The following is a 27458-nucleotide window of genomic DNA, read 5'->3' on the forward strand; positions in this document are numbered from 1 at the left end:
TTGTAAAATGCCCTCGGCTGATTTCCATCACATGATATTTTCCTGCCCTCTCACATAACAATTATGACTCAGAGTATGGAAGCAGATTAATGACATTTTTCATACCAATGTTACTTTTTCATGCTTGAATGTATTTTAAGTAGTTTATTGGATAGTTGGAATTTTTCTCCTTATAGTATTATCTTCTACTGGCAGTTGCCTTTCAACAAATAGCCAAGAATTGGAAGGACATTTTTCTATTTCTTTCAGGCATGGCGGTATAATATTGGTTACAAGCGTTATCCAGACAGGAATATATGTCGGAACATGCATTCTGGAACCACGCATGCCTGACCAACGCAGTCAGAACAACGACCGCGTTGTTACCACTAATGCCTTTACCATGAATGCCTTTACAACAATTTATTGTTGTAAAGACATGCCTGGTAAAGGCATGCATGGAACGGCATGCGTGGTTACAGCATGCAAACCCCCTGACACCCGCCCCTAAAACTACCGTGACCCCTCACCCCGCCCCTAAAACCAAAAACAACCCGACCACTCACCCTGCCCCCAAAACTACCCCGACCCCCAACTGCACCCCTAAAACCTAAAAGCACCCTGACCCCCCGTCCTGTCCCTAAAACCTAAAAGTACACCGACCCCTCACCCCCTCCCCAAAAAATTAAAATTACCCCGACCCCCACCCCACCCCTAAAGCTACCCCAACCCTACACCCTACACCCTTGCCCCTCAAACCTAAACTACTCCAACACCCCCACCTCCGCCCCTAAAAACTAAAATGACCCCAACCACACCCGTCCATAAAACAACGCGACCCCCCACCCAGCCCCTAAAACCTAAATCTACCCTAACCCCCACCCCTGAACCAAAAAACTAAAATTACCCCGCCCCTAAAACTACTGCGAACCCCCACCCCGCTTCTAAAACCAAAAACTACCCCAACCCCTACCCCGCCCCTAAAACGTAAACTACCCTAAACCCCACTGCCAAAACTACCCTGATCCCCCTACACTGCCCCTAAAACTACCCCGACCCTCACCCCTACCCTTAAAACCTAAAGCTACCTGACCCCCACCCCATCCCTAAAAACTAAAATTACCCTGACCTCCCCACCCCGCCCTAAACTACTGCAAGCCCTCACCCCATCCCTAAACCCTAAGACTACACCCACCCCACCCTTAAAACATAAACTATGCCAACCCCCCACCCCAGCCCCTAAAGCTACTGCAACCCCCATCCCTGCCCCTAAAACCTAAAACTACCTGAACCACCACCCCTTAAAACTTCCCCGACCCCCCACCACACCCCTAAAACCTAAAAGTACCCTGACCTTCCACCTCTATGCCTAAAAACTAAAATTACCCCGAACCCCAACCCCGCCCTTAAAAACTAAAACTACCCCCACCCCAGCCCTAAAACTACCCCCCAACCCTACCCAAGACCCACTTACCAGACCGCATCCTCTCCGATCCTGAATCTGATTTCCTCTGCCTTAACCATGCATGCTCATTGTTCAGACACACATGGTTAAGGCAGAAGAAAACAGGGTTGTTGTTCAGGAAAGCATTGTTCCGCTTTCGTGGAGAACGCATGTTGTTATTTCGGGATCGTGGTTTAGGCTGCTTCCTGTTTCGAATATATGTCAGAACAACGCACGCTGGAACCACGCATGCCTGAACAATGCAGTGGAACAACAACCGTGTGGTTACCACTAATGCCTTTACCACAAATACCTTAACAACAAATTTTCATTGTAAAGGCATGCCTAGTGATGTATTGCGTGTAACGGCATGCGTGGTTCCAGCATGCAACCCCCTGACACCCACCCCCACCCCTTTAACTACTGTGACACCCACCTCACCCCTAAAACCTAAAACTACTCTCACCACCCACCTTGCCCCTAAAACTACCTTGACACCCAACCCTGCCCATAAAACCTAAAACTACCCAAACCCTACAACCCACCGCTAAACATGAAAAATTACCCAGACCCCCCCCGCCCCTAAGACTACTGTGAACCCCCACTCCGCACCTAAAACCTAAACTACCCCAACCCCCCACCCTGCCCCTAAAACTACCCTCACCGCCACCTTGCTCCTAAAACCTAAAACTACCCTTACCCCCCACCCCGCCCCTAAAAACTAAAACTACCCTTACCCCCACCCTGCCCCTAAAACTACCGCGACCCCCCATCCCCTCCCCAAAAACTAAAATTACCCCAACTTCCACCCCTGCCCCTAAAACAGGGTCGTTGTTCAGGAAAGCGTTGTTCCGCTTTCGTGGACAATGCACGTCATTGTTTCAGGATCGTGGTTTAGGATGCTTCCCTCTAGACAGAGCATATGTTCAACTCTTGACTTTAGCTATACAAAGAAAATTATTTGGTTACCAGTTACGATTTTCATAGACTCATCTGCTTAATCATTTATTACTCACAATCCATCAATTGAAGAAGTTATCAAACTTCCTTGAATGCTCCTGTATATGACATTAATGTTTGGATTTCTAAATATTTATTGCATTTCTTAAGGTTAAGATTCACGATATGTAGTCAGTACAATTATCGATAGATATTGTATTTGATATTTGTGCTGGTCATATATATTCCACCAAAAGCTATTATTTTTTATTTCTTAAAGTTCCTTTCTAACTGTCATTTCTCTCTTTTGTTTTAGATTCCTAAATTCTTATGTAAATTTAATATTATTGTCCTTATTGTCATTTATAATCAACAGATAATGATATAGCTGTTTAATGTGATTGCTTGTTTATGGATTTTAACGGACTGCTATATTGATATTTTTCTCTGGTCTTTAATAAACTTATTTTTTAAACTTAAAAAAGTATCCAAAAAGCATTAGACAAAAACATGGGGCAGTGTCGTAATATAGCTTTTCTCATTTTGTTCACCATTCCAGATTGTAGGGCTCATAATCGCCACATAATGCCATGGAAATTCCTCTTGGTATTGGTATAATTGGAAATATTATGTGTGGTAAAGCTGTGGTTCTTGTAGTTGATCCCATTCCTTTCATTAGGGCACATATGTAATGGAACATAAAAGTGAAAACTAATAATGAAGTGGATGTCCTGAGGTAAAAAATGAGATGATTACTAGAATTAAGAGATGCCAAGCTACTATAGTGCACCAAAGAGCAAAATAATATAACCAAGCTTTGGCAAAGAGAATAGAGCTCACCTTTGTTACCTGGTGATGGCCTATTGGGTTCACCAGTATTTTTGAGTTTGCCACAGAAGACGCTCTTGTGTGGTAGCCAACTTAAAAAATAAAGTTTTTGCAAAGCCCATAGATTGGCGTCCTTGCGATCCACTGGCTTTGCCAATGATTGTTTAGCTTACTGTTAAAAGTGACTGCTGTTCATGTCAGAATGGAAAATTAAAATGGGCCTTCAGTGCATCACAACATAGGAAGACAGATGCTGCAGCCATGCTGGAATGCTGGAAGAAAATGTTTTTTACTATTCCAAGATGGTTGCCACATGCACAAGTCATGACGTACCACCAGCCATTTTGCCATTTTCACTTACTGCTCCAACATGTTTGGAAAGCTTCAGCACTCCGTCCATCTTCCTTTTCTGTTGCTAAAGCTGCCCTAAGTGGCCAGGGTATACCCACACGTGGGTCCCTTCATCACTGTGCCACTGGATTCAAGCTAGCCTGGCTGATGAGGGGTGATACCCCGAAACCAGATCCAGGATGCTTCTTTTTGGTCCAGGGAGTTCGGGCTGGACTGTTCCAATGGGGAGAAAGGCCAAGACTAATTGGCATATGGCTGTGTCCAAACTGGGGTGGCATGGTGAGCAAAAGAACGGCGGCTTAAACTCAGATCTGTGACTGGGGCTGAGTGTTTGAAACATTTCAGCATTTTGTCCATCATCCTTTCCTATTGCTGGAGTCACCCTAATTTGTCAGGGTATGCCCAGACATGGGTCCTTTGATCATTGTACCCTTCATCACTGTGCCACTGGATTCAAACTAGCCTGGCTGATGAGGGGTGATACCACAAAACCGGTCCCCGGATGCTTGTTTCCCGACCATGGAGGACCTGGCCTGGCAATTCAGGCTGGACTGTTTCATGGGGAGCAGGGTCAAGACTGATTTCCATATGGCTGGCTCCAAACTGGGGTGGCATGGTGAGCAAAGGAATGATGGATTAAACCCAGATCTGTGACTGAGGGTGAGTGAAAAGTTTCAGCACTCCGTCTAACATCCTTTTGTTAAAGTTTTCCTCTTGAACACCCAGCCTTCCTACGGTGAAAATCGCTTTGGGGGCTTTTTCACTGCAATGATCTGTTTAACATTATGGAGCATATTTACAAGCCCCTAATGGTGGCGGTGTGCACTGCATCATATATACAAGGTGGCGCTAAGCCGCTTTTTGTGGCTTAACGCCGCCTTGTAAATATGAGCCCCACCAACGCACTATTCTGCGGCAGAGGGGCATGCAATGGGTGTTGCTATCGGCGTTCCACTGCAACACCCATTGCTTTTGACACTGCCCCGGATTTACAAGAATTCATAAATCTGTGGCAGCGCCATAAATGTTAGCATGACGCAACAAAGAGAAATACTTTTATTTCTCCTCATTTTTGCTTTTTCCATGTGTGCTGCATTCTGAAGCACACATAGAAAGAGCAAAAAGCCATGACTGATTGTTTATGTGCAGGAAGGTGCCCCTTGCTGCACATAAACCATTATTTAATAATGACAATGTACTACTTCTATGTGTGTTGCATTCTGCAGCATACATAGAAGTGCCAAATCGCCATTGTAGATTGTTCTTGTGCAGGAAGGGACAGCTTCCTGCACATAAATAATCATTCCCTTCAGCGCAAACACCCTTGCACTTTGGTACAAGGTGCATTCTGTAGCACACATGGAAGTGCTAAATCGCCATTGTAGTTTTTTTTTATATGCAGGAAGGGTCACTTTCCTGCACATAAACAATCATTCCTTCAATGCAGACACTCTTGCACTTTGGTACAAGGATGCTTGTACTGCCGCTGGCAGCGAAATTTAGCATCAATGCTAGGGGAAACACAGGGATGCACCGTATTTTTGTAAATATGGTGCATCCCTGCATTTCAGAACTGACACAGCGCTGCCAATTGTGGCGCAGCGCTATGCTGTGCCAGTTCCTTGTAAATCTGACCCTAAATTTCTCCACATCCTATGTTTAAATCCCATGCACCTTGCCTTATGGCAATTGAGGCCCACATAGGTGCAAATTATTAATATTCAAATTGAAGCTTTTAATATGTCAAATGGGTTTATTTTGGCAGATCGAATTGCAGTTGAAAAGCTAATTTAGTCAGGCTACAATAGCAGGCCAGAAGCAATGTTTTGCACTGCCACTGAAAGGGGTGGCATGATGGGTGCTGCAGTCCAATAGTGACATTTAACTTACTGACTTTAGGGTATACTTTGTGCAATATACTAGGGACTTATATGTAAGTTAAATATGCCAATTACCAGTTTCATCATATTGAAAGGAGTGGCACAAGCACTTTTCTCTGGGTAGCAGGGACAAAGTGCACAGAATTATACAGCCAGCAAAAACAGCTGAGGCAAAAATCTAGAGGTACACCACTCAAACGTTGATGTCTTCCTATTTTGAAGAATACACCTTTAGGCTCTGAAAGAAAGCCAATGTTTTAACATATGGTTCATTAATCAAAATATGTCTTGCTGATAACATGCTTAATTGGTGCTTGTCCAGAACATCTGTGATACATTGCTATTATCTCGGTGACATTTGAGTTATGGTTCAAATCTATTATGCAGGAACCTATATATTGTTTTCTGTAGTCTAATGTAGTAGCTCAAAATACATCAGGTTAATGCTGTTTGCACATTTATAATGTTAAGAGCTGGTTCTATCAAGTCTATAAATATTAGTCAAGATACCCTTAGCCGTACCACGTAAAGTGAGCACCGAAATGCTGGGCTGTTGTCTTAAATAGTTGTAGAGCTGAGCAGTGGCAGAGCTGTTTTACATTATTAGATAGGGTTAAATTAATGTCACTGGAAATTATTTTAAAGAAATGTATTATAATTTCTCTAAAGCAAACAACAGAATTTAACACAATAACATAACCCAAAGCAACATAAAACACAAAACATAAAGGGCATAGCACAACAAAACAATCAAAACAGAACAACACAATACATACAACAACAAAGCAATGTAACAATGCATAACAAAAACACAACAGTACAAACAACATAACACATCACCACTCCAAAAAAGGAACACAATAAATATATACAAATATTCTTGTCACACATGACCAGGGAAATGAAATTAGTTTTTTTTATTTATTTATTATAGGGATAGAAAAGCCTGTAGTAAGCACTGCCTTATTTCCTGCTTTAATAAATCAATAAATAAAACGCAGGGCTATTTTCGCCTTTTGTTTCATATTTGGAAAGCAGAATTGTGTAAAAATGTGGTAGTTCATTCACTTGTTGCTTTGTGTTTTTTTTGCATTCATAGATTTGCTGTAGCACTATAACGATCCTTATAAAATGTAAGCAACCTCCTAAAATCAGAGTAAGCCACACTACCGCTAGCTGACCAGGGTGACCTCACAGGGAAAAGAGCCTTCCATCAGAGAAGGCATGGCCCGGGAGGCAGACAAACTCGGCTTGGAGTAATTCTTTGCAGATGCCCGGAACCGGAAGCGTCACCGAAGAAATGAAAGCCATTCCCCCTTGCAGTGACACGGGCCTTTGATACCACAGCACAGTCATTTGGGCTCAGAGCTCGGAGGTCAGGAAGGCACATAAAGATTGGTGATTAGAGAAATACTATATCAGTAAAGTGTGGCCAGCTCGTAGCAAACACTCCAGCTTTTATGACTGTGTGGCTGGAGAGGACCCCGGGCTATTTGTCTTCGCTATCGAGTTAAGCCTAACTTATTTAGTCCCAGGCTTTCCCGAAAACATTTTGATGTCAGCTTCTGCAGGAAAGTAAACACGAAGCCAGGGAGGAAACGGTACTGATCCCAAACAGATAAAGAGCGCTGCAACTTAATTTCATTAACCCGTGCATTTTTAAGTATTAAGAAAGGATTTTTAAGACGATTTCAAATCGCGAACATTTTTGGCAGTCATCTAAAACAAAGGCACAACGTTATCGTTAATTACATACCAGCCCCCAGCTAGACTAGTTCTATTTTAAAGTGCCATCTGTTGAGATCACTTGACCACATCTGTGTTGTGTATAAAATTGTTTGCGCATTATGTTTTCTCATCTAGAAAGCGTACTTCTGAATTTGGCCATGGGAGCGCGCGGTAAAGATGGTGAGCAGTAAGGAATGTGTATGCGCCTAACCACAATAAATACGGTATCGGTGTAAAGTAAGCGCAGCTGTTTCATTACAGGTCATCAAGGGCTTCCTTGACAACACGGTCCACTAGACCAGGCTTTGTGAGTTCCGTAATAAAGTCGATGTGGCCGCAACCTAGTGGACTTTTTTTATGTGAACTAATGCTCTTTTCGCCCCTCTTTGTTTCTGTCACTTTTTGCATATCTTTTTCGTGTTAGTTGTTAAATGCTTGTGTGTGCATGTGATGTACCTTTAGCAAAAAAATAGTTGCCTAGATATCATAGGGAGATTACTTCGCCTCGTGTTGTTCATCGTATTATCAAGTTAGGCTGTTTCATCACTTTGCATTTTACCTATAACGAGTACCTTTTTTCACATGAAAGCCCCTTCTCATGGAAGTTAGAAAGGCAGTGGCAGACACGTACAGCAGCGAAGAAATACGCTGTGACCCCGTCGATCATTCCGTTGAGCACCCGCTCCCCGATGATTAAAGGTGATAGATAATATGATAAAAAAGAAGAAATGGCATATTTTTCTTTTAATCTCAAGATCTTGATAGCATTATCCATGTGGTACTGGTGGGATAAGATGCTTGATTTTTAGTGATTGCGAATAAGTAAGTTATATGGCATTTGACCTGGGGTTTTGCGGGCTAGGAGAGGGTGTGGGCGGTGAGTTGGCTCTAATCAGGGCCTAATCAAGCTTCTCTTCTCCTTGGGGGAGGAAGGCTAAGTAAAGATAGAGGACTGTTATTGAATCCATTCAGAGTTTGAAAAAGTTGTTTCATGTAGGATTTTCTAATGTCTGACTCTACAATTTTTCAATTAGTTCAGACATTTCCTCAGTGAATGCCGGATTTATTTAAAACATTCTATTCTCCTAATGCTCCTGGTAGAAGCAAGCCTCATTTACCACCACAGGGAGCTTGCTGGCATCAGTGATGCCCTCCTGACTCCACAGCAGTCACCTGGTTCCATGATTTCAAAGTGTATTTTGGGCAGCCCAGGATTCTATCTTACAGCACTAAGCAGGCTAGGATTTGTAGTTCCCCTTTTCCCGTTATAGTCCCAGACTGCAGGCTAAAAAACACAGGGCTCACTTAAAGTTGCCCTTACAACAGAGGTCCTATTGACAGCAACAAAGTTCTATAACAAATAAATACCAAATAATTCCCTGCTCTCAAATGTGGTAGTACAACCTATAATTGGGAAAGTACAAAGGAATGTTTTGTATTAGTAATAGGCATCACAGGCACTTGTGTTGATGATCTCGGATCAAGACACAGGCCCACAACGGGAAAGGGCTTTAAACTACGATGGTGCCAGTAACAGCAGTTACAGACACCATCAGAACTGTAGGTTTTTCACTTTCACACATATTGTGTCTGCTGAAAGCATCCTAAATCAATGTGTCAAAGTCCATGGAAAATGAAGGGATACTGATTGAACCAGACCCGTAATTATGGATTCCCCTGATAATTCCTCATTTCTTAATGGACCTTCAGGATCCAAATTCTAATGTGTTGGATTTTCCCCACCCCTGGAGTTATTGGTATCCCTGTTATTGGTAACTCAAGGAGCGGGGAAAATCAGGACCATTATCCAGGACACACATAAACGTTTATCCTGTAGAACAGTCTTCTGCACATAGAGGAAGCAAAAGTTTGCACTGACCCAGTAGTTAAAATCTTCAAACCGTGAGGCAACCTTTATGCTAGCCTTTCCTACTTGTTTAAATAAACTGTGGTGCACCCAAAGCTCCCCGCCCCTCACCATATTCAGTGTAAGGTTACCCCACCACATTGTGCGGGCTCTGAAAAACTTGCACAGGTTTCCATCGACCTCCATACTGAGTGCACATTATTGCATGGCAGCCAAGGATAGGTAGACAAAACTAGCCAGCCAGGTACCCACTTCAAAGTCACGACCATACACTGAACTGAACGCTAGATGAAATCTGCAAAATTTGCCACCATTTATGTATAGGCTGAAACTTGGTGTCCATGGGAAGAAACGTTGCACCAGCATTAACAAAGCAGCACTGCAACTAAAATGTCCAGTTTGGGACATCTAAGAAATGCAGTGAAGCAAAACCTGAATGCTTCCCTGCTCATGCACTGTTGGAAATCACTGATTGGACCAAAGGTCTGGGCTTGAACTTGAGTATAAATTAGGGCATTCACTGCACTGACGTGGAGGCTGTTGCTACATGATTTAGCTTGCTGTCTGTACATTTGTCTGCTATTTTTCTATTGCCAATCCAGGATATCCTTGGTCAGCTATGAAAACAATGAAAACAATATGGTTGTTGGGGATGAAGTAAAGAGTGCATACCAGCCTTTCTATGGGCAAATCAGTAAATTATGGAGCACAGGAACAAGTGCGTAACATAAGGTACATTTTTCAGCAATTTATATATATTGGCCCACCATTTCTAGGGATCCCTGACATTTCGGATTTATTTATTGTCCCCACTGAATCAAACAAAGCTGAGGATGCATGCTAGGAAGTTACAAGTTATCACCTTCAGTTTGAGCCCACATGTCGTTCACACTTTACACAGGACCTTTGTAAAATGATGTTTGGTATGTAATGTGTGAATCTAGTGATAAGAAAACATTGTATAATGTATTTTTTGTATTGTAGAACTTATATAGCATTGCATAACCCTGAAGAGGCTGCAAAGCACTCAGATGTGTGCCCTTCCCGAGAGTCTGGTTGGTAAGGTGTTGGATGTATTTGGCTTTTTTTAAAAGGTTTTGGATGAGATGTGTGAGTTTCTGTGCTGGAAAACATGACTCTGGTTCCCATAAGTTGGTGGTCATGGAGAAGGGGATGGAATCATGAGGAACCAAGTCTGACCATCAATTTACACATTTGTGGTTTAAAACCTCTTTCTCAATGAAATTGTTAGCAATGGCAAATGTGATAGTAAATCTGTTTGTTCTGGCCTAATTAATCATATTAGGCTGTATTTTAAAGTATCTTACAGGGGTTAAGGCACCTGCTTCACAGATCTTTGTGTACCCAGCGCATTCCACAATAGAAGAAGAGTATGACTATTTTGATGGTTAACACTCTTTTTTTTTCTAGTCCTCATTTTATAACAAAAGACAGGAGGAACCGGAAATGTGTCCCGACTGGTCAGACCTCTAACTAAAGAGTTGACACCAGATAGGCAGCCTCCATCAACCTAAGGAAAGGAGGCATGAGGAGCGAAAGAGTAGAAACATGTCCACACCCTCACCCTCTCTCTGTTGTGTCTTAATGTTTAATCATTGGACTCTTGCCATATTCAGATATCAAGGGCATAATCATATTATGCCTTCCCCAGTCTGAAAGTAAAAGAAATTAGTTCTGTAGAAGACTAGAAAAGGTTCCCACATTCTCTGACATTTGGCTGAGCCGTTACTGCAATCTACGTCAGAGATTCTCTTCACCAACAATAGCCAATCAGTATGAGTAGGGGCGAAATCTAGATATCCACTTAATACATATTTCTGGCTGTGCTATTAACACCAAATAAAAAAAGAGATGAGCCTGATGTTTCTCCAATTTATCATGTAAGCTCCTCCCAAACCCCTCATATAGGTGGTCATTCTGACCTCGGCGGTAAAAGGCGCCTACCGCCGGTCAGAAATCCTCCATAATCCCGCCGCGGTCGCGGAAACCCGCCACGGTCATTCTGACCCGCAGAAGGCAAACCTCCGAAAATCCGACCGCCACAACAGATCGCCAGACCAGCGGTCGGCGGAAAGGTGGAGGTGACCAAACCTCCACCGTCACGCCAACAGAAATACGCCCATGCCATTACGACCCACGAATCCACGCGGCGGTCATTCAAACGTGGTATTCCATTGGCGGGACACACCGGCGCGGTCAGAATACACACAAACGAACAAAACTCAGCCACATTGGACGATTTGAATCCCACACACCTGATACACATACACACACCACTCCCACACACACAATACAATATAAAACACACACCCACATCACCCACAAACCCCTACGCTTAAAAATTCGTAAAGAAGACAAGAGCGAGACACCAGCATCCAAAACATACCAGCCACAGCCACTCAACACCATCACCCACACACTATCCACACACAAAACAACACACACCACCACACTCAACTCACTTAAATACACATACTCCACCCCACACATCATACACACCACCCCATGGCACCCCAAAGACAACCCCGCTTCACAGACGAAGAACTCAGGGTCATGGTGGAGGAAATCGTTCGGGTAGAGCCCCAGCTGTTCGGCACACAGATACAATACACCAGCATTGCCCGGAGGACGGAGCTATGGCAGAGGATTGTTGACAGGGTGAACGCAGTGGGACAGCACCCCAGAAATCGGGAAGACATCAGGAAGCGATGGAACGACCTACGGGGGAAGGTGCGTTCCATGGTATCCAGGCACAACATCGCCGTGCAGAAGACTGGCGGAGGACCCCCACCTCAACCCCCACAATTCACATCATGGGAGGAGGAAGTCTTGAACATCCTGCATCCTGACGGCCTCGCAGGAGTCGGCGGAGGAATGGATACTGGTAAGTTGAAGCTTCAATACTGCTTCCCCCCCACCTGCATGCCAAATCAGACCCCAACCCTCACCCCCATCCTCGAACCCCACCCTCACCCCCACCCCCATCCTCACCCCCACCCTCACCCCCACCACCATCCTCACCCCCACCACCATCCTCACCCCCACCACCATCCTCACTCCCACCCCCAGCACACCTATTCCCCGCCAATGTCTCACCATCACAACCCACACATCCCAAAACCTAGGCCTGCATGCGTCCACTAAGCATGGACACCCATCACCAAAGCATGCCCAATGCATATACACATCCCCCCCACAAGCCACCCTCACCAAAGCCCCCACACACGAATGCCAGCACTTGGGGACACGAGAACCCACAGATACACCCATATGCCACACATTGAAACTATAACCATACCTCTATACCCCTGCAGGACCCGACCGTCAACACACCGCGGCGGAGGGGCCAGAATTATCCACACCCCCCACCCAAGAGGCCGTCAGCGATGACAGCAGCTCTGTCGATCTGGACACCGATGACCAGCCCGGACCATCGGGGACCTCTGGACAGTCGGTTCCCCTCACACAGGCACAGGCCACTACAGACCCTAACCCCTCTGGGAACACCAGCACAGCTCCCACCCAGCGGGCCCATGCCTCTGTCTCCAGGGCGCGTCAATCTGCGGTGTGTCTACCACTACAGGGCACCCAGGATAACCCACCACCCCAACAACAACAGGGACCTGGGGGCAGTGGTAGTGGGCACACCGGCCAGGGGGCAGAGGCCCAGGGAAACAGGGCAACTCGGCGGGCAGCTGTGCGACAGGGGGGGGAGGAGAGGCCCAGGGAACCCACTCTCCACGAGGTCCTCACCACCATCATGGGAGCATACAACCGCTCCCAGGAGACGATGGCGACGGTACTGGCCCGGTTCCAGGAGATCCAGGTGCTGCAGGAGGAACACTATCGGGGGTACAGGGAGGACATCAGAGCCATCAACACCACCCTGGTTACCATGGTAGGGCTGCTGCAGGACCTCGTAAACAGCAGGGCGGACACTGAACAACACCCAAGGGCCCCTGCCACTAGCCTGGACCAAGAACAGCCATCCACCTCCGCCGGCGCTAGTGGACAGGAGGCCCCCGCACAGCAGCAGCCCACCAGACCCCCACCTCCTGCAGGAGAAGAACCACCCCGCAAGAGGGCCCTGAGATCTCGCAAGAAGACAGAGTAGGATGTCAAGACCCCCGCCAGCAAAGGATACCACCTGATGTCATCCCACTGTCCCACATTGTCACCCTGTCCATCCTTGAACTGCCCATGCTCCATCTCTCCACAGGCCTCTGGACAATGCACCTGTGTGACTGTTACTCTGGACTCTGCCATGGACATTCCTTCACCATAGCCCCCACCCACTTGAAACCACCCATCCCATTTTGAGCACTTCAATAAACACCTATTTTGCACCAAAATATCTGGAGTCTGGCTGTGAGTTCAATAGATTGTAATTGACATGACAGTGCAAATATGTCCTTGTACATGGTGAAGTCAACAAACAGCTGCCACAAAGCTGTAGTCCATGGGGAAACGAAGCACAGGACTCGTAGTGGGGACCCCAGATCTGAAATCGGGAGGGAAAAGCCAAAACTCAGTCATCATACACTGGGGCAAATAGACAGGCAGCAGAGATGCTGCAGAGTAGTTAACATTTACTAAATTATCTTTGAAATGTTACCTGTGTCCTATTGGAAGTACTGTTCAATGATTCTGTCCCTGTTGTCTGTTTCAGCCCCGTCGTCTTCCTCCTCGTCACTCTCCTCAGGTTCCACCGCTGCCACAACACCACCATCTCGACCATCCTCCTGCAGGAAAGGCACCTGGCGGCGCAAAGCCAGGTTGTGAAGCATGCAGCAGGCCACGATGATGTGACACACCTTCTTAGGTGAGTACATTAGGGATCCACCGGTCATATGCAGGCACCTAAACCTGGCCTTTAGGAGGCCAAAGGTGCGTTCAATCACCCTCCTAGTACGCCCATGGGCCTCATTGTACCGTTCCTCTGCCCTGGTCCGGGGATTCCTTACTGGGGTCAGTAGCCACGACAGGTTGGGGTACCCAGAGTCCCCCAATAGCCATACACGGTGTCTCTGTAGCTGTTCCATCACGTAAGGGATGCTGCTATTCCTGAGGATGTAGGCGTCATGCACTGACCCTGGGAATTTGGCATTTACATGCGAGATGTACTGGTCAGCCAAACACACCACCTGGATGTTCATTGAATGGTAATTTTTTCTGTTCCTGTACACCTGCTCCCTGTCTCTTGGGGGAACCAAAGCCACATGGGTCCCATCAATGGCACCAATTACGTTGGGAATATGTCCAAGGGCGTAGAAATCACCCTTCACTGTAGCCAATTCGCCCACCTCAGGGAAAATGATGTAGTTCCTCACGGATTTCATCAGGGCAGACAACACTCTGGATAACACCTTCGAAAACATGGGCTGAGACATCCCGGAAGCAATTCCCACGGTTGTCTGAAATGACCCACTTGCCAAGAAATGTAGTACTGACATGACCTGCACCAGAGGGGGAATCCCTGTGGGTTGGCGGATGGGGGACATCAGGTCGGGCTCCAGCTGGGCACACAGTTCATGGATAGTGGCACGGTTAAGACGGTAGGTCAGGATAATGTGGCGTTCTTCCATTGTCGACAGGTCCACCAGCGGTCGGTACACGGGAGGATTCATCCGTCTCCTCGCCCAACCCAGCGGACGGTGCCTAGGAAGGACAACATGGAGCACACAGTCAGGCAACCCACAGGTACGTACTCACAGCTAGCACAGTATACGATTCTCTATGCAGTGAATGGCGTGTCTGAGTGGCTATGCAAGGCCTAGGCCTGTGTGACGCAGTTGAAATTGAGCCATGTGGGCCCTGGAAATGGCGGCTGCCTGACCTGTGAAGTGTGACAATGGGATGTGAGGTCAATGCGCTGGCGTGGCACACCGCGGCGGGCGGCGGGCGAAGACCGCGGCGCGAAGCCGCATTGGTTAACATTGAAGCCTATGGGTTTCAGGAGCCAATGGCGAAGAGCGCCGGCGGTGGCGGGACGCACCGCCGCGGTACGCACCGCCGCGGACGTGACCGCCATTTTCTATCTACTTATCCACTTGCGACTTGAACTTTCACAGGAGAGGACCTATACTGCAAGTGTTGCTGTGACCTCGGTCTGGAAGGGACAATGGCTGCTGCGACTGGGGAAAGGGCCCCTGCCTTCACTGGAGAGGAGTTGGAGAAACTTGTGGATGGGGTCCTCCCCCAGTATGCGCTACTCTACGGTCCTCCAGACCAACAAGTGAGTTTAATTCAATATGGATTTGGGGCCACTGGCTGGCTTGGGGGCCTGGCGGGGATGGGGGGCATGTTGGGCATGGCGGGGGGCCTGGCGGGGATGGGGGGCGTTGGGCCACTGGAAAGGAAAATGCTGAGAAACTTGAACGTGGTATTTCTCCCTCCCTGTACGTGTCACATAGGTCCGCGCCCATGAGAAGATCGGGATTTGGCGTGCCATCGCCAAGGAAGTCCGGGCCCTGGGGGTCCACCATCGACGGGGCACCCACTGCCGCAAGAGGTGGGAGGACATCCGCCGCGGGACCAAGAAGACCGCTGAGTCTCTGCTGGGGATGGCCTCCCAACGTAGGCGGGGTGCCTGCCGTCAACTGAGCCCCCTGATGTTCCGGATCCTGGCGGTGGCCTACCCTGAATTGGATGGGCGCGTGAGGGCAGCAGAGCAGACACAAGGGGGTGAGTACAAGCATTATCTACTCTGTTGTCGCGCAGTGGAGGTGTCTGGGTGGGGGAGGAGGGCTGGGGGTCCCCCTAGGCCAGGGCGATATCTGTAGGCTGGGCACCCCCGTAAGCCCCTGTGTCCCCAGCCACCACCCTCAGTAGTTTGTCAGTACAGCCATCCCTGGGCCGTGTCATCCATGGGTGCAGTTGTCAACTCTAGGCGTGTAGGCCATGTTCCACGGAATGCGTAGCGGACCCCAAGTGCGCAACTTAGTGCAGGGGGCATCTGTGTCTGTCATGTCCGCTAACTGTACCGGAGATCCATGTACTCAATATCCCTTTATTTCTCTCTCCCCCCCCCTTTTTGTTTGTCTTTCTGTGCTTGTGTGCATCAGCATCATCAGGCGGAGGAGAAGTGGCATCGGGGCAGGAGGGAGCTGCATCTCACATGGCCCAGGAGGGCCATGCCACAGAGTCAGACTGGACCAGTGAGACGGAGGGCGAGGGGAGCTCCACGACGGGGACGACTGGAGCCTGCAGCGACACGGACACGTCCTCGGAAGGGGGCTCCCTTGCGGGGGTGGCACCATCCGTGCCCCCCGCCATTACAGGTACAGCCGCCACCCAGCGCACCATCTCCGCCCTCCCAGCAGCCCCTCCGCGTTCGCCCCGTGCCCGCTCTGCCAGGAAGCCGGGCATCTCCTTCGCCCCAGGCACCTCAGGCCCTGCCCCTGTTACCCCCGCTGCCCTCAGTGAGGAGGTCATTGACCTCCTCCGAACGCTCATTGTTGGGCAGACTACCCTTTTGAATGCCATCCAGGGGGTGGAGAGGGAGGTTCATCGCAGCAATGCGTACCTGGAGGGCATTCATTCGGGTCAGGCTGCCCATCAGCGATCGTTCCAGGCTCTGGCCTCAGCACTGACGGCAGCCATTGTCCCTGTCTCCTGCCTGCCTCTACTAACTCCCTCCTCCCAGTCTCCTGTTCCTCTGCCTGTCCCACCCACACCATCAGACCAGCCTGCACACACCTCAACACCCAAGAGAAGCTCATCCAAACATAAGCACCACAGATCACGCAGACATTCACACACGCAACATTCCGATGCAGACATGCCAACAGTCACTACCACCTCTGTGACCCCCACCTCCTCGTCTCCCTCCTCCCTCCCTGTGACGTCTACACTCACACCTCCATTCACCTCACCATCAGCCAGTGTTTCCATCACCAGCACACCCTCCACTCCAGTCCGCACACGTGCAGTCACCACCCCCACTGCCATTTACACGTCCCCTGTGTCCTCTCCCACTGTGTCTGTCACCCCCTCTTCCACACCACACAAACGCAGCCACCCACCCACCCAACAGCCATCCACCTCACGACAGCCTATCCCTCCTGCACCTGCACCCAAAGACAGCAAACGTGACTCACCTACAACCACATCCTCTCCCTCCACTCCCATTCCCACTGTACCTACCACTCTCCATTGTCCCAAGAAGCTCTTCCTCGCCACTACTAACTTCTTTCCTGACCCTGAGCCCCCCCCTCCTTCTCGTCGGGGTAAGAAGAGCACCTCAGCCACCACCAGCCCTGCAGCCCCCTTGACAAGGGTGCAGGGGTATTGGAGCCCGCCAGCCCGCATGTCTGGATCTTCGCCCAGCAGCAAGGGGACAGCCAGCCCACCCCCTGGGAAGAGGAGCAGAAGGCGGAAGGGGCGCCGCAGGAGCCCGCCTTCTACATCCCCCCCGGACACCACCCAGAGACAGTCACCAGCCACAGCTCCAAAGGGAGGAAAGGGCCACAGGCCGACGACTAAGGAGGGCAAGGGCAGCAAGTTGGAGAGGTCAGGCAGCAGGCCTGCTGCCCAGGAGGAGCCCACAACCCCCATAGCCGCTGCCCCGGGAGGAACTGGCACAGCTGCCCCGGGAGAGCCCACCACCCCCATAGCCGCAGCCCAGGGAGGACCCAGCCCAGCTGGCCAGGAGGGCCCCACCACCCACAGCCCAGGTGGGCAGTGAAGGAGCACCATCCCCGCTGCCCAGGAGGGCACCACCAGGCAATTAGCAGTTGGCCATAGACCGTCCGCCGTCTCAAGAACCGCTGAACTGGGCCCCGCCGTCTCAAGAACCGCTGAACTGGGCCCCGCCGTCTCAAGATCCGCTGAACTGGGCCCTTCAAGGCAAGAACCGCTGAACTGGGCCCCGCCGTCTCAAGAACCGCTGAACTGGGCCCCGCCGTCTCAAGAACCGCTGAACTGGGCCCCGCCGTCTCAAGAACCGCTGAACTGGGCCCCGCCGTCTCAAGAACCGCTGAACTGGGCCCCGCCGTCTCAAGAACCGCTGAACAGGGCCCCGCCGTCTCAAGAACCGCTGAACTGGGCCCTTCAAGGCAAGGAGCGCTGAACTGGGCCCCGCCGTCTCAAGAAGCGCTGAACTGGGCCCCGCCGTCTCAAGAACCGCTGAACTGGGCCCCGCCGTCTCAAGAACCGCTGAACTGGGCCCTTCAAGGCAAGAAGCGCTGAACTGGGCCCCGCCGTCTCAAGAACCGCTGAACTGGGCCCTTCAAGGCAAGGACCGCTGAACTGGGCCCCGCCGTCTCAAGAACCGCTGAACTGGGCCCCGCCGTCTCAAGAACCGCTGAACTGGGCCCCGCCGTCTCAAGAACCGCTGAACTGGGCCCCGCCGTCTCAAGAACCGCTGAACTGGGCCCCGCCGTCTCAAGAACCGCTGAACTGGGCCCTTCAAGGCAAGAACCGCTGAACTGGGCCCCGCCGTCTCAAGAACCGCTGAACTGGGCCCCGCCGTCTCAAGAACCGCTGAACTGGGCCCTTCAAGGCAAGAACCGCTGAACTGGGCCCCGCCGTCTCAAGAACCGCTGAACTGGGCCCCGCCGTCTCAAGAACCGCTGAACTGGGCCCTTCAGGGCAAGAACCGCTGGCCCTTTGGCAGACGTGGCAGGGCAGGATCTATCTCGGGCAGGGCTGCAGGATGTCCTCTGGCCAACTTGCCTCCTCCAGTGGCAGTGGGGTCTGTTATGGACTGTATGGACTGTGGCTTTGCTCTCCCCAGGATGGCCCAGTGGGCAGGCCACCCACTGTATGGACTGTATGGACTGTGGCTTTGCTCTCCCCAGGATGGCCCAGTGGGCAGGCCACCCACTGTATGGACTGTATGGACTGTGGCTTTGCTCTCCCCAGGATGGCCCAGTGGGCAGGCCACCCACTGTATGGACTGTATGGACTGTGGCTTTGCTCTCCCCAGGATGGCCCAGTGGGCAGGCCACCCACTGTATGGACTGTATGGACTGTGGCTTTGCTCTCCCCAGGATGGCCCAGTGGGCAGGCCACCCACTGTATGGACTGTATGGACTGTGGCTTTGCTCTCCCCAGGATGGCCCAGTGGGCAGGCCACCCACTGTATGGACTGTTTGGACTGTGGCTTTGCTCTCCCCAGGATGGCCCAGTGGGCAGGCCACCCACTGTATGGACTGTTTGGACTGTGGCTTTGCTCTCCCCAGGATGGCCCAGTGGGCAGGCCACCCACTGTATGGACTGTATGGACTGTGGCTTTGCTCTCCCCAGGATGGCCCAGTGGGCAGGCCACCCACTGTATGGACTGTTTGGACTGTGGCTTTGCTCTCCCCAGGATGGCCCAGTGGGCAGGCCACCCACTGTATGGACTGTATGGACTGTGGCTTTGCTCTCCCCAGGATGGCCCAGTGGGCAGGCCACCCACTGTATGGACTGTTTGGACTGTGGCTTTGCTCTCCCCAGGATGGGCCAGTGGTCATGGAGTCCCCTCGTGGATCTGGCATCGTGTACTCAAGTGGCTGAGGTGCCCCCCCTTCCCTTCCCCCTGAGGTGCCTGTCCTATTTTCTTTCTGATGCCCCTGCAGTGTTCTCTCCGTGGAGTTCTTGTCGTGGGACTGGGCCTTGCCCCTTTGCACAGGACCCCTGTGATCCACGGACAGTGGTTGGACTACATTTAGTAGCTGTATATATTTTGTACATAGTTTATTTATTTATTGGGATTAATGGTGTACATATTTCAATATATCTGCCCGTTTATGATCTCTTCTTTTGGTCTTTGCATTATTTCGGAGGGGGGTGGTTTGTGGGTTGTGACAGTGATCTGTGGGAATGCATTGATGTGTGTGTTGTAGTGGGTGTGGGTGGGTGGGTGTGTGCCGGTAATCTTTTCCCTCCCCTGTGTCGTAGGTGCCGTACTCACCGATGTCTTCCGCGCCGCCGGGCGTGCTCCTGGTATATGAGGAGGAATAGGAGTGCGGGGATGACCTGCAACTCTGGCTCCATACTGCCGGAATCTCGCGTGGAGTGCGTAGAGGTGAGCGTTTTCCCGTTCGTAGTCTGTTTCCGCCGTGTTCTTATCGGCGGTGCTCCCGCCCCGGAAAAGGTGGCAGATTGGTGGGTCGTAATAGGGTGGGCAGTACTTTGTCTGCCGCCGGGCTGTTTGCGGGAACCGCCGCGCTTTTTGTTTGTACCGCTGTGGCGGTCGGAGTGTTAAGTTGGCGGGCTGTGTTGGCGGTTCCCGCCAGGGTCAGAATTGCATATTTTAGACCGCCGGCCTGTTGGCGGCTTGGCCACCGCTTTATCACCGACCGCCAGGGTCAGAATGAGGGCCATAGTCTGAATACAATCATTGGTAGGCTTACCTCTACTCGTCTGTTTATGATGGCTGAAATCATCTTGACCACTTTTTCCCAGAAGGTTTGAATTGCTGGGCACCGCCACCAAAAATATATATTGTCCACATCCTCTAGATCACACTTCAGGCAGTTACTCTTCCTTTGAAATCCTATTCTAGCTAACCTTGCGGGAGTCCCCCATTATATATAATGAACAGGTGATTCCTCCTTTAGGAGGCAGATTTCACCACAGACCAAAGTATACACATTGATACCTGCCAATGATGAGGGAGGTCAAGGGCCGGGAGGTTGGATTTCCACACCTCTACAGGTAGTGAAATTGAAACATCTTCTGCTTGTATTAATAGCCAGTACCATCTTGAAACTTCTTTCTTTAATCTCTGAGTACCTATAATTGCTCTTTCCCAATTCGTGAGGAGCCCTGTCTTAGGTTCTCCTTGTACCCAGCTTCTAATTTGTATGTATTTAAACCTGGAAAGCTTAGCGTTTGACACGTCAGATAGGGACTCGCATGGAATCGCACAACCCTTCATAACTATTTGTCCCCAATGTAAGATTCCTCCCTCTATTAATGGAATAGGTAGTGCATCCTGTAAACATATTGGTGTACCGGGCGAATCCCAGATTGGAGCCAGCTCACTATAGTACGGAATTCCTAATCTTCTTCTCACTGCATACCATATCCTGCGAGCCGTGTTGAGAACATTCAATCTTACTTTTTTGTAGTACCTAGGGTGGCCAAATTTATAGAGAAAGTATGTACCCTGCTCCCGGAGGCTGCCTTTTAAAGCCCATCATTGAGAGGATGTATATTCCTTAGAGAATAGCGGTCTGATGTTTTTCAGTTGAAATGCCCAATAGTATAGCTGAAAATCTGGGAGTGCAATTCCTCCATCTAGCTTCCTTTTCCTCAATTTCTTCCAGGCTATTCTTGGGTTTTTATGTGACCAAATAAAGCTAATTACTTCCCCCTGCAGTTTCCGTAGCCAGTCAGCTTTAAAAAATAGGGACAGAGCATTAAAAATAAAGGTACATTTTGGCAGTATCGCCATTTTTATTAAGTTTGTTCTACCTGGAATAGAGAGTTGTAAATGTGACCATTGATGGAGAAGCCTCTTTGTTTCCCTAAAAAGATTTAGAAAGTTTACCTGGGCCATCTCAGCCAAGTTTTTAACCACTTTTACCACTAGATATCGAATTTCATCTTTCTCTAAAATACTGCCCTATGTCAGTATTGACTAAATATCCAGAGATTTTCCCAAAACCTGTTAAAAGTTTAAAAAGTGCTGGAAAGAAACTTTGAGAATTCTCTGTATAGATCAGGAAATCTTCTGCATATAAGGCTACCTTCAAAAACCAGCTTTGATACTGAAAGGGTACTGTTCTATGATCTAGTCTAGTTCTCCTAGCCAATGGTTCAATATATAAGTTGAAAAGAAGAGGAGAGAGTGGACATCCCTGTTGTGTTCCTCCTTCAATTTTAAAGTGTGGCGATAAGTCACCATTAACAAGAATACTGCCTGTGGGTGTTTTGTAAATAACTTTAATTGCCTCAAGGAAATTATCTCCTACGTTGTTTTGCTTCATTACTGCCTGCAGAAAGACCCAGCTCACTCCATCAAATGCCTTTGCAACATCAATTGTCAGTATGGCGAGAGGGGCGTTAGTAGTCAATTGCAGAAACCAAGATATGGATCAAGTCCGCTAAATGCCGATCTCTCATAAAGCCTTTCTGATTGTTAGGCCACCAATTACTTTGTCCAGTCTCCTGGCAAGCACTTGTGTAAACATTTTATAGTTGTTGTTGAGCAATGAGATATGTCTGGATGACTCACATCTCCTAGCATCCTTATGTAGCTTTAATATTAGAGATATAATAGCTTCATTCCATGAGATCTGGACTGGGGAGGACTCTATAAATATCGAATTCATCAAGTGAGTTAGAACTGGAGTCTAATAGGCATGAAGTTCAAGCTTTAAAGCGATGTGAGAAAGACTTGAGAGATAAACTTGAATCCCTGGATAATAACTGCAGGGGGGATAATCTTAGATTCTTGCATATCCCAGAGGGAGTAGAAGGGGACAAAATCAAGAACTTATTATAACTTTAATTAAAGAACACATCCCTACGGTAGCGTCCATCGACCTAGACCTGGAAATACAGAGAGTTCATTGGGATCCCTTTAGGAGGACCCATAATAGGGACAAAAACAGGAAGGTGCTGGTCAATTTTCCCTCATACCGAGTAAATGAGCAGATCCTTACAGAAGCTTTCAAAGTTTGGGGCTTCAAGCATGAGGGTTGGACTTTCTTAATAAGATCTAACATATCCAGGGCAACTCAAGATCGCCAATTGGAACTGGGGAAGCATATGCAGGAGCTTAAGCCTCTAGGTGCTACTTCGCAACTGAGATTCCCTGCTACCCTAGGAGTAATGTGGAGAAATAAAATGCACAATATGAGGGATACTCAAGAAATTGTGGCACTAATTGAACAGATAAAAGGGGAGAGCTAATGGGCTTCGGAGTGGCAGGGCTCAAGGGAAGGATGGATCATCCAATATGGTTAAAAGGAGGGTTCCCCAGGGAAGGTTGGGGGGAGGATAGCTTAAGCGAGGCACTTAGTAAAATGACTTGGCTGTGTTTTTACAGGGTGGGGAAGCATATTGGAGAAATTAAAAACAAAAAGAGTCCTAATTTTTTGACACAACTCTCTGGTTGGACAGAAAGCAAACACCTGAATTGGAATAGGATGATGAGGTCGGGGTCACTTCTACACTCAAAATTCCTACCTGGAACGTAAATAGACTTAGAGTGAGTAGCAGGAGAAGGAGAATTTTAGAATTCTTAAGACTATCTGACAATCAGAATATTCTCCTGGAAGAGACACATTTAAGAAACGAGGAGTGGACAAACATTCTCAAGGTGCAAAGATGGATTACTCAGTTTGTGTGCACTATTTAAACCCATAATGTGAAAGGGGTGGCAATTATTGTAAAGAACAAGGTCCAAAGTCGATTAACTGATGTAAGAGCAGACCCTAAGGGGAGATGGTTGATGGCGAATATTAGATTAGAAGGGGTCGAGTATGCCCTGGTCTCTTATTATGGACCCAACATGGATGATCCAGGCCCACTTATGGAACTTTATGACCAGCTATCAGAAAAAGCTAAGAATCTGATAATTGTTGGAGAGGACTTTAATGTTTTGCTTAACCCCACCCTAGATAGGTCTTCCCCCAGACCAACTGTTAGTACAATCAGGATGAGAAAGTGTCTATATAATATAATGAAGAATGTAGGCCTGATTGATCCCTAGCGAACTAGAATGGGGCAGATTAAGGAGTTTACTTTTTGGAACAAAAAGTATGGTCATGCCTCTAGAATCGATTTCTTTCTGATAGACGCAAGGCTTTGAATAATCTAGCTGGGGTCTTTCATCAGCCATGCCACAGTTCGGATCATTCTGCAGTTCAGCTTGACATCACACTAATTGGCCCTCGTGCACATCCCAGATGGACACTTGATAGATCTCTCCGGGGTGAGGAATAGATTATACAACTGTTAAAAAGGGATTCAAAGGACTTCTTTTTTAGATTAATCTAGGTTCAGCATCAATAAGCACAGTTTGGGAAGCATACAAGGCCTTTATTCGTGGAAATTGATTAGCTATGCAACTTACAGGGCAAAAAGAACTAAAGCCATAGTGGAGTCTCTGGAGGGTAAACTCTGTAAATTACCGGCTCGTACAGACATCTCTAAGGACCCGACAACACAAGCTGACTTACAGAATCAAATCCAGTATGTTAAAAATTCATTTGAGGTACTCCTGGAATCAATAGTAAGAGTAAATGGGAAGCTAGCAAACTAGCGCATTTTGAGTATGGCAAAGGTTGTGGGAGGTTACTAGCTTGGAAAATCAGGTCTGATAATACCAGGAATACTATTAAAGGAATAATGACTGACGTGTCGGGTAGATTGTCTCTAGAAGACTGAGATAGTGCAGGAGCTTTTGTCAAGTTTTTTACAGAATTATACAGAGCAGACATTTCCGCCTCGCTGGAGGAGATTGAAAATTGGTTGAGGGCAGACACTCTCGCTAGGCTAGAACCAGACAAGAATCAGATCCTTAATCAATGCTTTCAAGCCAGGGAGATAGATAATATTATTGCTGGGCTGAAAAATGGGAAGGCTCCAGGCCCAGACGGAATACCAGCCGAATTATACAAAGCCCTGATGGTTAACACTCTTGCTGGAGAGATTGTTGTGCAAGTCAGTCTCTGGGTAGACTAATCACAAAATAGCATAAAGGGTTAATGTGCCTTCTGAAAGACATGTAACATGTATATCACAGATTTCTACTTTTGACAGGTACCTCTGTTGATTACTGCTTTTATTGCAGATATCCTTGTGTTCCATGCAGGTCATGAGTTACTATCCTTATAATATATCTTAGTGAGTTATAAACTGGCATCACGGTGCTTCATGCAAACTACAAGTCACAGGTTTAACACTTTCCTGTTTTTTCCTAACATTTCATTGTTCAAAGCTTTCTAAAAATTGTTCCTTTTTGTAGTGGAAACACTTATTAGTAAGTGCTTAAAAAAATGGCCATTTTTATTACACTCACGTGGAGAGCTACAGCTACAATCCTTACAGTCCCTACATATTGTTTACAAACAAGGCTTTCAAAAGTCATAAACCTGCTGCCACATCACTGTTTATCTTTGAAGCACTTGTGAAGGAACAAGCTGAGTGTCTTAGTGTCCTCGATGGCATTGGTATTAAGATGTTATTCATCAGCTAGCACCCTGCCAGGATGAGCATCAAAAAGGAGTTTAAGTAAGGCATTTGTTTTGGAAACCATTTGAGAGGAGGAACTGAATTAACCTGGCAGAAAGACATTGCAGTGGTATTGTTCGCAGTTTGGATCAGCCCTTACAAGCTAGTTTCCTTGATACATCATGTACATTCCCTAAGACACAAAATAATTTAATCAATGTCCACATTTCTTTGTCATAATTTTGTGGGAGAGACATATATTTCAAATCACAACATCCGTATCAGAAAAAGGGATGCACTACCAGTCCAATTTTAGTGTCACTCTTCTTTAATACATTCTGTAAATTTGCTATACGTCTTCTTTAAACGTGTTTCATGCTATACAAGGACCTATGCAGGGCTTGTTGTTTATTTAATAGTGATGAGTAAATACCCCAATAGTTCATATTTTTCATATTTTATTTACTCTATCGTATCTCCCATGCATCAATGAGTCCATAGAATGAGTATCTCATTCTGAAGACAACGCGTTGGGTGATACACTTAATTTCTATGATCAGTATGTAACTCTGGACTTGAACTCAGCATAAGATTGATGGGAATAGGAGCATCATCGGATATTGTTGGGGAACAAGCTATGACTGATCGAGATATACCTTCTGTGGTAAATTAATGACCAGATGTGAACGCGCGGATGCACGTTTGCAAATGAACATGTCTGTGTCTCAGGGAATGGATTTAGGGGGTTATTCTAACTTTGGAGGAGTGTTAATCCGTCCCAAAAGTGACGGTAAAGTGACGGATATACCACCAGCCGTATTACGAGTTCCATAGGATATAATGGACTCGTAATACGGCTGGTGGTAAATCCGTCACTTTTCCGTCACTTTTGGGACGGATTAACACCTCCTCCAAAGTTAGAATAACCCCCATAGTGTATTAAGGAAACAAGCTCGTAAGGGCTGATTCAAGCTAGGAACAGTAACACTGGAATGTCTCTCTGAAAGGTTACTTGAGTGTTTTCTCTAAAACAATTCATAGTTGATGGCTGAAATAGGTTTTATAGCAACTAAACCTAGGAGAGGTGAAGCACCATTTCAGCTATTCTACATATTGTGAATGTGCGATGTGACAATAACCATAGTTGCCCTTCTCAGTTAAATGGCATTTGTATTTGGCCAAGCTGGAACTGGCAATAACAGACTCCACTACCGTTTGCCAGTTCCTGTCCTTAATGCAAAGCACCTAAAGTGGAGGAAATGCTAATGTATCCAGTGTTCAGCAAACCGCATCAGGGCAAAGTCAGCACATTTCAGTAGAGCCATTCTGACTACATTCCGGTCAGATCAATTTATCTCAGACTACACTCTTTCCAAATTCTGTCATATCTGTGATAAACAATAATACCATGAATGTCGTCCGCCTTTATCATTCATGGTACTGAAAAGGAGATAGAAAGTTTCAAGACTTTCTGATAATGATCCAGATATAACACCTGATGGGACACACAGTCTGGAACAAGTGTTCCCTTATCAATATTTCAAGGCTCTTAAGAAACATTGGTAGACAGTTCATCAAAAAGAGTTGTTCGAATTGACATCCCCTCATCTCCCATTTTCTTGAAGATATGGCTAGGACCACTTCTCTGGCGCCTATAATCTATACACCATATTTCTAAAACTATGTCAAAGGTTTTCATCCGTGATAACATTTGGTATTTAAGGACCACCACTCGACTTCTTAGGAGGAGAGGTCCTTCATCCCAGATTATCCTGCAAGATGCAGTCCGAAGACGATCTCAGTTATTGCCAGCATTTCGAGAAGCTGATGCATCCTTCCTGAAGCTGATAAGAGCTGAATACCTGAGGAGAGCTGCAACTACAATGCATGTTTGCCTTTTCCAGGGAACATTTAGGCTTTTAGATGGCATTTTAACCATGTTTGAAAAGTTAATTTTATTCTGGTTGTTCCCAACATACCTTCTTGCCGTTTTTATGATATCCTAGGTGAATATTTTAGATGTACTAAAAAAACAGGTTCACCCTGTTGTAATAAATACATATAGTTAAAATGTCTGTTCTTCTTAGTACTGTGTGTGTAAAGCTGTGAAGCAAGAAGTAGGTTTACTATTACCACAATGCCCCTGATCCCCTTTTGGGGACTGTTAGTAACCCAGAAAGCAATGATTTCACTCAATTTATGTATTGAGTGGAGGTTTGCAGGTCTACAATAACTTGTCCTTCACATTCAGCTATGGTACACTGAACTAAGTTCACCTAGGTCATCCGGAGGGTGGGAAAGCAAACCT

Source organism: Pleurodeles waltl, chromosome 10 (assembly GCF_031143425.1).
Source record: "Pleurodeles waltl isolate 20211129_DDA chromosome 10, aPleWal1.hap1.20221129, whole genome shotgun sequence".
In the NCBI taxonomy this organism is placed as follows: Eukaryota; Metazoa; Chordata; class Amphibia; order Caudata; family Salamandridae; genus Pleurodeles; species Pleurodeles waltl.